Genomic DNA, 15700 nt, shown 5'->3' on the forward strand with positions numbered 1-15700 from the left:
TATCTGGAAAATCTCCTATATCATTCCTCTCCACAAAGGAGGTCCCTCCACTGATACATCTAATTATAGACCCATTGCAATTCTGTCCCCTCTATCCAAAATTATGGAACGCTGCATTCACAAGCAACTTATCACCCACCTTACCCATAATAATCTCCTATCTAACTCCCAACACGGCTTTCGCCCGCATCATAGTACCACCACTGCTCTCCTCACCTTTGTTGATGCAATCAACTGCAACCGGAATAACAAATTAATTTCCTCTGCGCTCTTTCTTGACCTATCAAAAGCCTTTGATATGGTTAACCATAAACAACTTCTCCTCACACTGGAAACCTTCAATCTTAGCAAATCCACCATAAGTTGGTTCAACGCATACCTCTCTGGTAGAAAACAAGCGGTACTGTGGCAAAATATGATTTCAGACCTTCTCCCCACCAATATCGGTGTACCTCAAGGATCTATCCTCGGTCCCCTTCTTTTCTCTCTCTTCATTAACGGTTTACACTCAGTCCTTCCCAATACCACCTGCATCCAATATGCAGATGACTCTACCCTTATTTGTTCTGACGTCTCTCTCACCAACCTTCAAGCTACTACCCAAACCTGCTTCTCATTAGTCGAAAAATGGTTCTCAGACCTAAAACTCCTACTCAATCCAACCAAAACCAAATTACTTTTATTCTTCCCTTCTCCAGCAATACCTCCCAGTCTACAATTTCCCAGCACCCAAACCCCTACCTTTGCTGTCTCTGCTAACAATGGCACCAAAATCTTTCCAATCTCCCACACCAAACTACTTGGGGTGACAATAGACCACAAACTTAGATTTGACATGCACGTGAATCTGACCATTAAAACACTTAACAAGAAACTCGGGTCCATGTACAGGATTAAGAAATTCTTAACCCCTCACACCAAGCTAACCATTGCCCGAACTCATCTCCTCTCCACCCTCCTATATGCCTCCCCTATATTCTCCTTCCTTCATAAAAAAGAACTTAATAAACTATCCACTGCCTATCACCACATAGCTAGATTTATCACAGGTATGCCCTACCGTACCCACCACTGACTAAACCTAAGAATACTAGGATGGTTAGAATTGCCTAATGTTCTGAAACTCAACCAGCTTACTGAGGCATTCAAAATCATTAAACACCCTGACAAAACTCCCTCTCTAAATAACATTCTTACCTCCTATTCAAATCTGTCGTCCCTCAGGTCATCCAAAAGTAGTCAAGTATTGACCATCAAACCTAACAACTCAGGAGGGGAAGCTCTCTATGCCAATTCCATTGGCAAGACATGGAATGCCCTTCCAAGCAACCTTAGACAAATGACCACTCTGGACCAATTTAAAATTCACCTCCAAGCGTTTCTAAAAACCCAATGGTTATGCCCATGCCCTAATCCCGACTAATATCACATGCCCTTGACCCCAAACGGCCTAGCCTAGCCACTACGTAACCCAATTCAAATGGGTGCACCTTATAACCTTTACAATCCATCTAACCAACTCCTTTTTTTCCCAGGATTACATCTTTTTTTTTATTACTTATTGTTCTTATCCAATATTAGAAGTGTACTCAACATATTGTACTAAATGTCTAATTTCTATTGTATTGTTTGGAATATGTGCTCTTGTACCACTGTTCTTTGGAGCTTTTCCTATTTTAGAAGTGTACTCAACATATTATACTAAATGTCTAATTTCCATTGTATTGTTTTGAATATGTGCTCTTGTACCTCTGTTCTTTGGAGCTTTTCTCCCCGGGCCTCCACTGAAAACGGACATGTATCCAGCTGGACTATCCCGGTCAACAAATGTAAAATAAAATAAAATAAAATAAAAAAAATAAATTTTGGGTGTGCCAAAAATGGTAGGAACCTTTGGTGCTGGCATGGACAAATAGTGAAAGGTGTTGCAATCAATACTACCCTCTAGAAAGAGATCATCCAACACTCCCATGATTTTCTTATAGGTTACATGCACTTCATTAAGACTGGATCTCAAATATGTATCAGATTGTAAATGCATGAGCATTTTGTTTTCATACACATATTCGTCCATGAAAACCAGACCCCCACCCTTATCTGGTTTCATGACTCTAACATTACATTCATTAAGAAGTGAGATGAAATCTAATTCATGTTTGGATATGTTACTTCTTATTCTCAATCCTGTATGTTATTATTAAGTCCAGCCCTAAAATCAATGTCACATAGTTTTTCAAAAATATTCAACCCAGAATGCAAAGGTGGGTTGAATACACTTGACACTCTAAAAGAATTAAGAAATGCAGGTGTATTAGTAAAAAAGGTATTGAAGATATTGGCTGTATGCATGGGAGTTTTGTGGTCAGTATTTTGAGGGTTTGGTGTAGTGGATTGACCTGGATGGAGTAATTGGTTAATGCTAGCCCAGAATTTTTGTGGGTTGTTTTGGTTAGCTTGCTGAAATTGTAGGTAGTAGTTTCTTTTATCAGAGAGTATAGCTTTCTTAGTGTCATTTCTTAACTGTCTAATGGTGTGTTGGTCTACAGGGATTTTAGTCATTCTCCATTTGGCCCAATATTTATTTCTAAGATGGATTTTTTGTTTGGTTTCTTTTGAAAGCCATGGGGCAGAATTGGTTTTAATTCAAATTAATTTGGTTGGAGCATGGTGGTTAAGAATGGCAAGGAAGTTAGAGTTAAAGTATTTCACTGCTTAGTTCATTTATCAGAAACGATACATCTGAAAGGGGGATCCTGTGGATTTTTGTATATTTTAGGGATCCCAAAGAGCTTACTTAAGCTCGGGTGCAGTGCATGCATGAACATGTAGTCCTCAAGAGAAATGCAGTTGTTTTTTTCAAGGTGTAGTAGAATTTTTTAGTGCGTTTAAACTGTTTTTGAACAAAAGACATAAGGACAGGTTTGATAAATAGTTCAAAATATATTCTACCAGAGAGGAACTAACAGAAATAAAAGTATCATTCATGTCATTCGTAAAAATGCAGAGACGAATAAAGGATCACTATGGAGAAAAAGGGTGTGGTTAGTTATACCAGCATAGTGCACATCTTATGTTTAAACTATCATTTAAACAGGCAAATAAAAGAATTGGATATAGTTGCTCACCTTGCTGCTGGGTGCGGTATACTCAGAGAGCCTGTGCACTGAAAGACGTAGTAAAGTGGTAAGACTGTTACATTGTGGATTGTGCAAACACTACAATATAGAAGAAAAAGAGAAGCATTCTAAATATGAACAAAAAAACATAGAGAATAATGAACTGTACATCACATGGAATCACCCATTCCCAACAGTTCAAAAACAAATGTGAGAAAACCAGATATAGTTGTATATGAAAAAAAAAAAATAAAAGATAAAAGTAGCATTAATCACTGAAATTGCTACACCTAGCAATTGCAGTATCTCACACACAGAGAGACATAAAGTCAAAAAATATCAGGATCTGTAGCCAGAAACGATGTGGAAGAAAGATATCCAGACAGTTCCAATAGCAGTAGGGGCAATGGGTCTAATAAAAAAAAAGAATCTACAGTAGTACTTAGATATGCTACCAATACATGTAACACCATATAATTTGCAGGAGTCAATTCTGGGCACATTGTTTATGCTGTGAAGAGCAGTTTTGGCTAACATCAAAGACTGAAACTGTACTAATTACATGAAGTTTAATTATACCCTGACTTAGGAATAGAGGACATTCCTGTCATGGTATTAAAAACCCTAAAGATTTAGAGAAATTAAACAGAGTAGAATCAAACAACGTCTTCTTCTTCTTTCGGCTTTTCCCAGTTAGGGATCACCACAGTGGAACTCTGATCAGCTAATAATTGGCAGTAGATTTTTACAGTGCCAAGGTGCCAGCCCAATGCTCAACCTTCAACGAAGGCATGCCCATTCACACGTCTTTCGAATGCCACTCGGCCATGGGGAGGACATGCAGACTCAACACAAAAGGTGCTCCAGCCAAGAATCTAACTGGAGAACCTCTTGCTGTGAGGTGACAATGCTACCGCTGCACCACCGCAGCTTCATAGAGTAAAAATTAGTGCAAAAATAACATTGCTTTGACTCATATGTTTTTGTGTTTGTGGGGGTGGGGGGGTGAACTTTATTGAAGTATAACAAGTCGGCCCTAATTTCTCTCTACCACGAGCATCAGGACTGTGCACAATAAGTGTCTATCATAGGTGGTGTGGGCTGTACACAGTAAGTGTCTATCTTTGGTGGTGTGGGCTGTACACAGTAAGTGTCTGTCTTTGGTGGTCAGGACTATACACAATAAGTGTCTACCTTTGGTAGTGTGGACTGCACAGGATAAGTGTCTATCTTTGGTGGTTTGGAATCCACACAATAAGTGTCGCTCTTTGGTGGTCTAACAGAAGCAAGGTGTGTGTGACAATAACTGATTATCATTACAGTGATGCAGTGAGTAGTATTGATATCACACAATTTATAGCTATAGTTGACTTATTGGCTATGGATTCATCTGTGTGCAGTCTGCATGGCTTCCCTGTATTTGTGTGGGATTATGCATTTGCTGCTCCAACAACCCAAAAAAATTTGCCTTTAGGTAGGTGAGCAGTGTGAATGCATCATTTGTGATAAACCTGGCTTGTCCGGGCCAATGTCAAAAACACACCCCATGGCAAAATATATTGATATTAAACTTAATCAGATATTGGAACAATTTACTTACTAGTGCAAGGACATGTGTGATTTTTTAAATAAATTGAAAGGGTGGTCTACTGAAATGAGTCAGTGTGTTTGTTACAATTGATGTTATTGATTTATTTAGTGTTATTCCCCATGATCTTAGTCTTGCATGGATTCAGCAGTTTTTAATTGAATCAACTACTTTCACATCTAATTAAATTAATTTCTTAATTTACTGATGGAGTTAGTTTTAAAAAACTAACTATACTTTTTTTGAAGAGCAATATTTTTGCAATTGAGGGGTATAGTAATGGGGCTACTAGTGTCCCGGTTTTCACCAACATAGTAAAGATGTTCACTTTAAAAATCAGTTGCAACACTCATGGTTAATGTATACACATTTTGGATGATATTTTTATCATTTGGAGAGAACTTCATAGTAAAATATTTGAATTTGTCAACTAAATTAACTCCACTGCCTCCTTTTACAAATTTACCCACAATGTCGATAAGGAAGGTATCAATTATTTAGATGTTGCAATTTGAAAAGGTAGTAAATTATTGAGATTTGTTACCAAAATTTATAGGAAACCAGCCTATTCAACTTCCATTTTATTTTATACCAGTTGTCACCCTCCACACCCGAAGAAGGAGATTGTGAATGATCAGTTTGTATGTTTGGCTGGGATGGTATCCAAATCTAAAACAAAGAAAGCTCTGTAGATTCAGACTCAAAAACAATATTCCAAACTGCTAAAACCATTTAATGAAGCATTTTTCGTCGCTTTCAATAAAGCAACTTCTTCAGATACCATTTCAAAACACAAGTCAAGTATAAGTAGTGAAAATTACATCACATGATCTGTCTCATTAAAATGAATGCCCTCGATCTTACATATAAGTTGTTTCACTTCATATAATAACAAAAAAGTATAGAAAGAATATGAGAAAATATATGAATTGGTATAAATAATATTAATATATAGATATATATATATATATATATATATATGTGTGTGTGTGTGTGTGTGTGTGTGTGTGTGTGTGTGTATAGAAAGTATATATATGTATCAAAAATGTGTGTATATATATATATATATATATATATATATTATGTGGAAAAACTTTGTACGTTAAAATCATGGGTTTAAAAGTACTGCTGTATGTGACTAAAAATCCTGCTTCAAAATACATAAAGTTTCATACATTGTAACAAAAATTATCTATAAAGACTCCTTAGTTTCAAAAGACAAGCAATATTCCAACATTCATTTAAACCAGGCTCAATAAATGCATTTAGCCTTATTTGCCATGCTAACTCACATTCTTCAAGTAGCAAATTAAAGGGACCACCCCTAATGTTGCACTGTATCTGGTCTATAGGTTTGAAGATAAAATTGTGTCCTTTGTTTAAAGTTATGTGTTTTGCTAGTGCATTGTTGAGCTTGTTAGTTGCTATTGCATGTGTGTGTTCGTAGACTCTATCATGGAGTCTACGCTACATTTTGCCTACATAAAATACTTTACATAGTGTGCACATAGCAATATAGACCATACATTTTGAATTACAGTGCAACTTATATTTTAACACATACTTTTTCTTATTTATGACAAATGTCCTGCCTGTTTCAATAAACTTACACATACTGCATCTACCACATATGGACATTCCAGCAAATGGTGTCTATTATAGTCTGGTGTCAGTCGATTCTCACTAGGTTCAATTTCAATAACTTCCCTCGTGTTGATAGGCTTATTTAAAATGGGGTTGATAATCCCATTTTTTCTCTTCGATTGTACTTCGTTTACAAGTGGTACAATGAAATGCTGAGGATACCCTCTTTGTTGAAACATGCCACTTAATTACTTACATTCATCCAAAAAATCCAGTTCCACTGATACCACTTTAGCTGCCCTAATTAACTGACCTTTTATTATCGAGCATTTCTGGGAAATAGGGTGAGAACTAGTGAAGTGTAAAAATGAGTTGCAGTAAGTATCTTTCAGCAGTTTTTTTTCAATTTGAGTAACTTAGAGTCAAACAACTTCAGTTTCTTGGTAATTAAGCCTAAACCAACCTGTTGTGGTTCGGGGTTGTCAGCCAGCTGCTCCACACTATTTTCACGATGTAAACACAAATTGTTTGTGTCATTGACCCATTCGTGGAAAGGTGGTGCACTGATAAGCCCCACAACGCCATTCTGTCTGTTCTCTTGCCCACGAGTGGAAACCTCAGCAAAGGCAGGTAAACGGCTTTGAAGTCGTGGTTCGTTTAGTACTTGAAAAATTATATTGAGCTTACTGCTTGGTGTGATGGATTTGAAGTCTTCTTAAGACACTCAGTCTTGCTGGCTAGATTCTGCTAAAATTCAAAGTTTGGTTATATTTGCATTCACAGTCTGTTGCATACAGAAACTTGCAGAATATACACTGATGAGATAATATACTTTGCAGCATCAACTTTAGAGAGCAGTAACAAATAACTTTTTATAATAAACCAAATGGACCAATGTTGCAGCTTAAAAGTACTGTTCCAACTTTACTTCTCATATAGTACAGATGATGTGAGAGATATAACATTTACCTCAGGACAAATGAGTCCCTACCATACCTCTAACATAACTGGATTCATACAGCTCTTTATATACAATTTTAGTCATGCATAAACATATACATTTCCTCTTGATATTCTATTTTGGAGAATTGCTCATCCTGTAGAAACAATACTAAGCTTCCTTGTTTAACAATGTCTTGTAAGAGACCAGCTTTTCTGACAGTGTGAACATCCTGTATTCTGTTTGGATCTTTGTATAAGAACATCTGTTCTTTTGCCAATGCTAATAAAAGTGTCCTGTTGTCCATGCAGAAAAACATGTTTTTGAGGAAACACATTGTAAGAGTGTGATTGTCCATTCTTTAAAAGCAGATTTTGCATTTTTGCTCTTGCGTACATCAAGTTTTTAAGTCTGTAAGGGAAATAATGTCCATTCAGCAGGTTCCTTATTTTCCAAGCCATGGTCATTTAGTATGATTGCTGATCACATATTACTAAACTCTGTTTCTGCATTTAAGCAAGCTTTTTCTTTCAGCATATTTACAACAGAATTAATTTCAGCCTTATATTCATAATATCTAATAATTCCCTCTGTTTTTAAACATTAAGAAACAAAACCTTTAGTTTGTTTTTGATACAACAAATCAAAATGCAATTTTACATAGTTAATACAATGATATTAGGTATTACTACCAAAACTGAATGTATTTAACAACTTTTTCTTTTGCAGACTATTCTGTGAAAATATTTTATCAATTATGAGCTATGTCTGCTTTAATGTTATTTTTTTTAACTTGATCAATTTATTCTTTTGCAATCACAGAATTCAATTTATGACTTAGAACTGTTCCATTAACTCTTTGCAACTGTTGAATTAACTATAAGAGACAATAACTATGTGCTACTGCAAGCATTTATACACTGCTGAAAATATACAGTTTTAATGTCATTTTAACCATCACATTGTGTTCATGTCTCTGAACTGCTCATTAACATCTTGGTAAAATACTGAACTGGGCTTAGATAATAAATATTTGAAAGCAATTATTTTACTGGGGTAAAACCAGTGATATTACAACTTGACAAATTACTTTTGAACTTATTACAATGTATCCTGTACAGTATGTATTTACACAGACTGTTTTCTGTTCATGCATTTCAATCTAGTAGTATCCTGGACCCATTTTTTATTTATTTTTTTTTAAACATGGTTTTTTACACATATTCATTACTAGACATTAATTTCATTTGTACTGAATTCTTCTGCATTTGTACATACAAAGACTATAAAGTACATTTAGTCTAATCTTACAAATTTAATAACATTAATATTAAGCAAAATCTTGGAAAATGTTTGTCTCTTTAGAAATATCTAGTGGAACTGATACTGATATGTCCTGTTATTTTAAACTACATACTCAGCAATTAAAAATATTCATGCTTTTTTATACCAACATTGTTTTGCCAAAAACAAATTAAAATAGTGACCAATCTTGTTCAGTTTTTTACATGTCTTTACTCTCTCTTGTATAGCTGTAATCAATTTTAAGCCATCTCTTGTTTTTTAAACCATCTCTTGTATAGCTTTACAGTTTAACAGGTTGTAAATACAGCTATTAACAACTTGTAAAATATCTTATCCTGTTAGGTTTAATCCAGTTTACCAGTATTTTTAATACACTAATACCTGTTTTTCCTCTCTCTAAAAGAGTATTGTTAAGAAGGAATGAGATTTTTTTCCTGTACCTTTATTTTAGACCCTTATTATTTATTTTTTGTGTAGCTTTATTTCAGACCCTTGTTGTTTATTTTTTCTATAGCTTTATTTCAGACCCTTGTGCAGTACTGCTTATACAGTCAGTGTAAAACTGAGAAAGTACCCCTCCCCCTGTAGTACTATTTACCTGCTTTATGCTGTGAGAATAGAATGTATGTCAGCCCAACACTTTGGCCATACATTTACTTTATTTGGTTACTAATAAACTATGGACTTTTATCTGATTTGATCATTTTTATAAAGCTGTTACTATTTATTACCTCTAGTAGATATTTATATCATTCTGCACAATTGATTTGAACTGTATGTATACTATAGCCCATTTGCTGGCTGTACTTGATGCAGCGGAGTTTTTTTCTTTTAACATTTACTTGCAAACAGATTATCAGTGACATCTATGCACAATTGTGACTTTATTATAATTACCAAATAGTGTTGCCTGTAAACATTTTAACAATTATGTTTTAATAACAATGATGCTTTAGAAAAACTCAAACTACTTGTCTGGCAATCAGTCTTCTTGTTTCCAACATTTCCTGTAACTATTCATTCAGTCTAGGAAGGTCTGAGCTCACATTTTATATTCTGTAAACTATAGTTAATTATTTTGGCATTTTTCCTTTAATTTGATTGTGATTTGCATAACTATGCATTTATACTACATAAACAGACATTATTTTACAATTAGCTTAAATGGATTTCAGTATTTTTTTATTTATTTAACTATTTAACTGTCCTGACATTAATTTTACAAAAACTGTTTGAATAATACCATCTGTGATTTTATTTATTTTTAAAATTCAGAACTTTAACTGTTTGGTGTTACTATATAATTATAAAAAATTGTAAAAAACAAAATAGATATTAGCTAACATATGTTTATACTTGCATTATTTGTATTTGCTGTTGTCTGCCTTTTGCTTTTGTGCATTTTAAACAAATGTACTCTAGATGAAAAGAACATACATGCATGTCTGTCTTGTATCTGTATATCTTTATACAAGCATGTCAGTCTTGTGACTTTAAATCTTTATTCTTAACTATTTTCATTTAATTTTATACACTAGAATAGTTTTGTTTACCTTTTGACTATGCTAAGAATGGCAGTCATATGCTCTACTTTACTCTAGTACTGATAAATGTCTTGCTTTAACTGAATGAAAGTTTTAAACATTTGAGAATGATTTGTATTTTACCATCCCACCATGTAAGCTTAACCATTTTCAAAACATAAACATATTATAAAATATATTTCTTTTGCACAGATTAGCTGTGTATGCAGGAAGTTCCCAGTCTCTGTCAGTTCAGCTAATTTATTTCCTTTATCCCGCAACTGCTGTTGAATTTCCTGTAATGTTGCATGGTCTTTCTGACATTCTTTAGTAAACTTTTCTGCTGAATTTGAAACTCTTATGCCCTTTTGAAAAGATGTATGTATAGGTTCATAGGTTCATAGGTTTATACTAGGCTATCTGCCCTAAGGCATTTATAAGCCTAGCCCAAATTATTGTGGCTTACGCCACCCCTTATATGAAAAAATACTGTGCCCATTAGTTTGTTGTGCCTCTGTCCAGCAGTGACACAGAGTTGATTCCTGGGGTAAACCTACGATCTCCCATCCACAGGTCTAGATTTCTCTTGAACAGAGTCAGCGAGGTGCTCTGCCTCACATGGACTGGGATTTTATTCCACAGCATAGGGAGTCTCTGAGTGATAAATCTATCCCTCCAGCACGTCCTATTTATATCCGTGCTAAGGTTTAAGTCGCTTGCTCTAGTGGTTTTGGTGGATTTGGATTTTTGAGGTGGAGCATGTCCATTAATTCCGGGTTGGACATGGCCTTGTATGTCAGGCACATGTCACCTCTGAGCAGACGGTATGCAACTGAATAGAGCTGGAGTTTCTTCAATCTGGCAGCATATGACAGATTTTGGAGTCCCTTTATCCTTTTGGTGAGGAACTTTTGGGGTCTCTCCAATTGCTGCAGATGTCGGGTGAGATACATCCCGAATGGGGCATTGTACTCGATTATTGGTCTGATAAGTGAAGAGTACAGGGAACAATGACCTCACTAGATCTGGATGTGAATCCTTCATGATCAGGTGGGCAATGTAGAAGGTCTTTCTAACCACTTTAGCAATGTGAGTGTCAAAAGAAAGGCCACTGTCAACCTGGGTCCCCAGGTCCCTGATAACCTCTTCTGTGCTTAGTGGATTGCCACCTATATGGTAGCTTGGGGTTACCTTGTTTTTCCCGAAGGGTATGACTATACATTTTTGGCGTTTAACTTCAGGCCATGGCTCTGGCACCAGCTATCTGTTTCTGTGAGTCCCTTCTGAAGGATATCCGTGTCCGATGCACTTTCCACTATGGCCCAGTTTGCAGTCATCTGCAAACTTTGTCAGCCAAAGTCCTCCCATGTTGGCCTGTACTTCTGAGAAGTAGATGCCAAACAATAGGGGGCCAAGGACCGAGCCCTGTGGACACCACTTGTGACCGGCTTGGAGTCTGACACAGCGCCAGCAACTCTAACCCTGTGGGTTCTGTCCTTAAGCCAGTTTGCAACCCATCTTGTGACATATGGGTTTACATTTAAGCTGGTAAGTTTTTCTACAATACCTGAGTGGGGTATTGTGTCGAAGCCTTTGCAAGGTCAAGGTAGGCTGTATGGACTGCCTTTCCCTCATCAATGGCCTTGGTGACTGTTTCGAAGAAGTCAACCAAGTTCAAAAGGCATGATCTTCCCTTGACAAAGCCAAACTGGGTCGGGTCCAATGTCTGCAAATCCCTATATCTTTGTTTATGAGCTCCATTATGATCCTCTCCATAGCTTTGCAGACTAGACTTGTTAAGCTTATGGGGCGGTAATTACCAGGGTCCGTAGAGGCACCGCCTTTGTGGAGTGGGACCACAGTTGCCGTACGCCACTCCTTGGGCACGTATCCTGTGGTAAGGCTGAGATTAAACAGCTGCCTTATGTGCGGGTTTAATTCCTCATTTAGCTCGTGTAGCACACAGCCGGGGACACCATCCAGTCCCATTGATGCTGTGTTTTAGCTTTAGAGAGAGCAGCTTTCACCTGCGCACTTGAGATGTCCGGGAGGCTACACTCGGCTTGGATAGTTATCTCTCCTTTAGGGGAGAGGGGTGAAGTTTGCACTGAACCTGTCTGCCAGTATGTTGGCAATGTCTGTGGGTTCAGTGATTTTTGTATCAATTTTGGACTAATTCTGAGCATATCTGGGAGTTTCCACCCAGGTTCCTAACATAGCTGAAAAAGGCCTTATGATTGTCCTTTGAATCCATGGCAATTTTTCTCTCAAAATTGGCCTTAGTTGATTTTATGAGTGCTCGTATTTTTTACTAATAATGATCAGGGGTGACTTCCCTTTTATGGATTTTGTTCTATCATGTAATAGCTTTCTCCTCTTATTGTAAAGTTTGTTAATGGCTGGGGTCCACCAGACTGGACGTTTGCCCTTTGTGGAAAGAGTCTTGGTTTTATTTGGGATTGCCTGATCCATGCAGTCCTGGAGGTGTTCATAGAAGGCATTTGTAAGGGCTTCCGAGCTTGGGTTGTGGTTTCCTCTGGCTCAGGGGCCTTGAAGGATACCACACCAGTCTTGAGTAGTGTGAAGTTTGCTTTAGAGGAGTTCTTCACAATGGTCTTTTTGCTTGGGGTGGGGCGGGATGTGGATTTCCAGTGAGATTAGTTTATGATCAGATCTCACCAATGAGGGATATACTTCCGTGTGGAGCATTTTGTCCCCATGTTTGTGACAATGAGATCTAGTATATTTTCTCCTCTCGTGGGAACAGTGACTAGCTGTTCCATGGCATTTGAATTTATGAACTCCAGGAACCGTTGGGCTAGAAAGTTAGGGCTTGAGTAATGTTCCCAGTCTATATTCAGGTAGTTGAAGTCACCCAATATGATGGTGTTTGGAGATACATTTATACCCTCCAGTGTCTTCAGGAAGGCTGTGTGGGGTTCCTGAGTTTGAGAGGGTGGCCTGTAGCATGCTACAATTTGTAGAGCAGTTTTGCCTATGGTTAGTTGCACCTGGATGGTTTCCGAAGCTTCGTGCGTTGCCACCAACCTGGAGATGTGAGTATCCTTTATGAATATGGATACACCCCCTCCTTTTGTGGTGTGGTCCGGGTTTTGGGGCCGGAACGCATGATATGAGGTAAAACCTAATAGTGCTGGGGTGCTCTCAGGAGCCTTGAACCAGGTTTCAGTTACAGCACAGACATCGATGTTCTCCATACTGAGAAGGGCCTCGAGTGCGTGCATTTTGAGATTTAGACTTCTGGCATTGAGCAGCATTACCCTCAGTTTCTTCCCATTTTTGTTTTCTAGGGTGGTAGGTTTAGAATTTGAGCCTTGCCTAAAAGGCACTATGGGGTGGCAAGAGCCTTAGCCAATATCCGGAATCCCAGGGGTGACAGGTGCAAGCCATCCCTTGCGAAGCAGCGTGGCTTGTCAAGCATGTCATCCCAGGCAGACACTGGATCCCCTTTGAATGACACCAGACATTAAGCCAATTGTTAAAGCTGATCATCTTGTCTCTATATTGTGGCATCATTCTTGGTGAAGGAAGGATACTGCTCAGGGTTAGGGTCATACCTGCCTGGGCTACATAATCAGAGAGCTCCTCTATATCTCTTTTCATGTAGTCCAGGGAGGTACGTCTCAGGTCGTTCACACCAGCATGGACAATGACTGTGTCATATTTGTACTTGCCATGGAGTGACCAGTGCTTGTGTTATGTGGCGGATTCTAGCACCTGATAGGCAGCTTACTGTGACCCTCTCCTTGTTCAGCCTGGTGAGTGGGACGTCAGTGTGTCTGACTATGGAGTCACCTATGACAAGTATGTTTGGTGTTGTATTTGGCCTTAAGGGCTGTGACTGCTTTGCACACTGCTTTTGTGGTTTATGTGTTGCTTGTGGGGTGTCTTGAGGTAGCAGTTGTTTGGGTGTCTGCTTTGGAGGCCTCTGCTGTTTAGGTAAATTTTTACTCAGAGCCTCCGAGTATGTCTTTGTGTGTTTATGTGTTTGATTCAGTGGAGTGGTAGCATTATGTGAGGCTGGTTTTGTGGTGTGTGTAGTTGCCTTCTCCTCCTGTCTGGTCTTGCCAGTCCTGAGTGGAGAGAGCTCAGCCTCCAGTTTGGCTAAATAGCTGCATCTCTCGCAAGTATTTGTGTTATGTGGGAGGAGGAGAGGGTTGTCTGTGTACATGAGGCAGTTATAACATTGCCTCAAGATTCCCTTGTCTAAGCTTCCTGAACTCATTGTGTCTGTCTTTTAGAAGTTTACTACATTTCTTTGTAACAAAATGTACTAGGGGTTCTATCAGTAACTGATTTGACTCACATGTGGTGACAGGACATAACTGTTCAACATCAGAATGTAATGGAAACACTTTACCCTTAGTTAATTCTTTATCATGAACAGATCTGTCTTTACAGTCTATTTTTTTAGCAATATGATGCAATACTTTTTTGTGGCATAATACACAAAACACAGTTTTTGTTGAAGCACACAATAAACATTTGTCATATTCCACATGGTTGTCTTTGAGATACCAGTCAAATATTGTAATACATTTGCATAATGCCTTACTATCAACCTGCCCTAATAAGGTTTTACATTTACTAATGTGCTGTGTATACCAACATTGCAATTTACTAAAGTTTGGTTTACTCCTGCATGAATTATAAATAATATCCATACTGTCTAATATACAAACTGTCTAAGAATATACAAACTATGTAAGAATATACAAACTGTTTAACATCATCCACACTAAATATGTGACACAGAAAAAAAGTCTTACCAGTTAGCAAGAAAACAGGTGATCAGGCTGCTGTTGCTGATGGCTAGAATTTTTTCAGAGTCACTTGAGAAGCTGGTGAAGCACAACAGGCAGCGGACTGCTGTACAAGTGGACATCCACCTTTTCTTGGAGAATTTATGGCACTGCGAATTTCTTGAACTAGTCTCACTCCGGATATTAGACGTCTAAAAAACTTTACTACTGCAAGCTGCATAAACTGGAATACTTCTGTTTAGGATTTACACATACGTACAAATGTTAGTTACTGCAATATGACTCAAGTGACCCTCTGCAGGGCTTACCATCACTCCCCCTGTGTTTGAATTGCAGATTGTAGGTTCAAATGCAGGCTAGCTTGCCATTGAAAAATTATATTGAGCTGCTCTGCTTACTACTTGCTGCTTTCTGTGGGATTTGAAGTCTTCTTAAGACACTCAGTCTTGCTGGCTGGATTCTGCTAAAATTCAAAGTCTGGTTATATTTGCATTCACAGTCTGTTGCATACAGAAACTTGCAGAATATACACTGATGATAGAATATACTTTGCAGCATCAACTTTAGAGAGCAGTAACAAATAACTTTTTATAATAAACCAAATGGACCAACGTTACAGCTTAAAAGTACTGTTCCAACTTTACTTCTCATATAGTACAGATGATGTGAGAGATATAACATTTACCTCAGGACAAATGAGTCCCTACCATACCTCTAACATAACTGGATTTATACAGCTCTTTATATACACTTTTAGTCATGCATAAACATATACATTTCCTATTGATATTCTATTTTGGAGAATTGCTCATCCTGTAGAAACAATACTAAGCTTCCTTGTTTAACAATATCTTGTAAGA

This window comes from Protopterus annectens, chromosome 5.part0, assembly GCF_019279795.1.
Source record: "Protopterus annectens isolate FY-2018-M chromosome 5.part0, PAN1.0, whole genome shotgun sequence".
Taxonomy (NCBI): Eukaryota; Metazoa; Chordata; order Ceratodontiformes; family Protopteridae; genus Protopterus; species Protopterus annectens.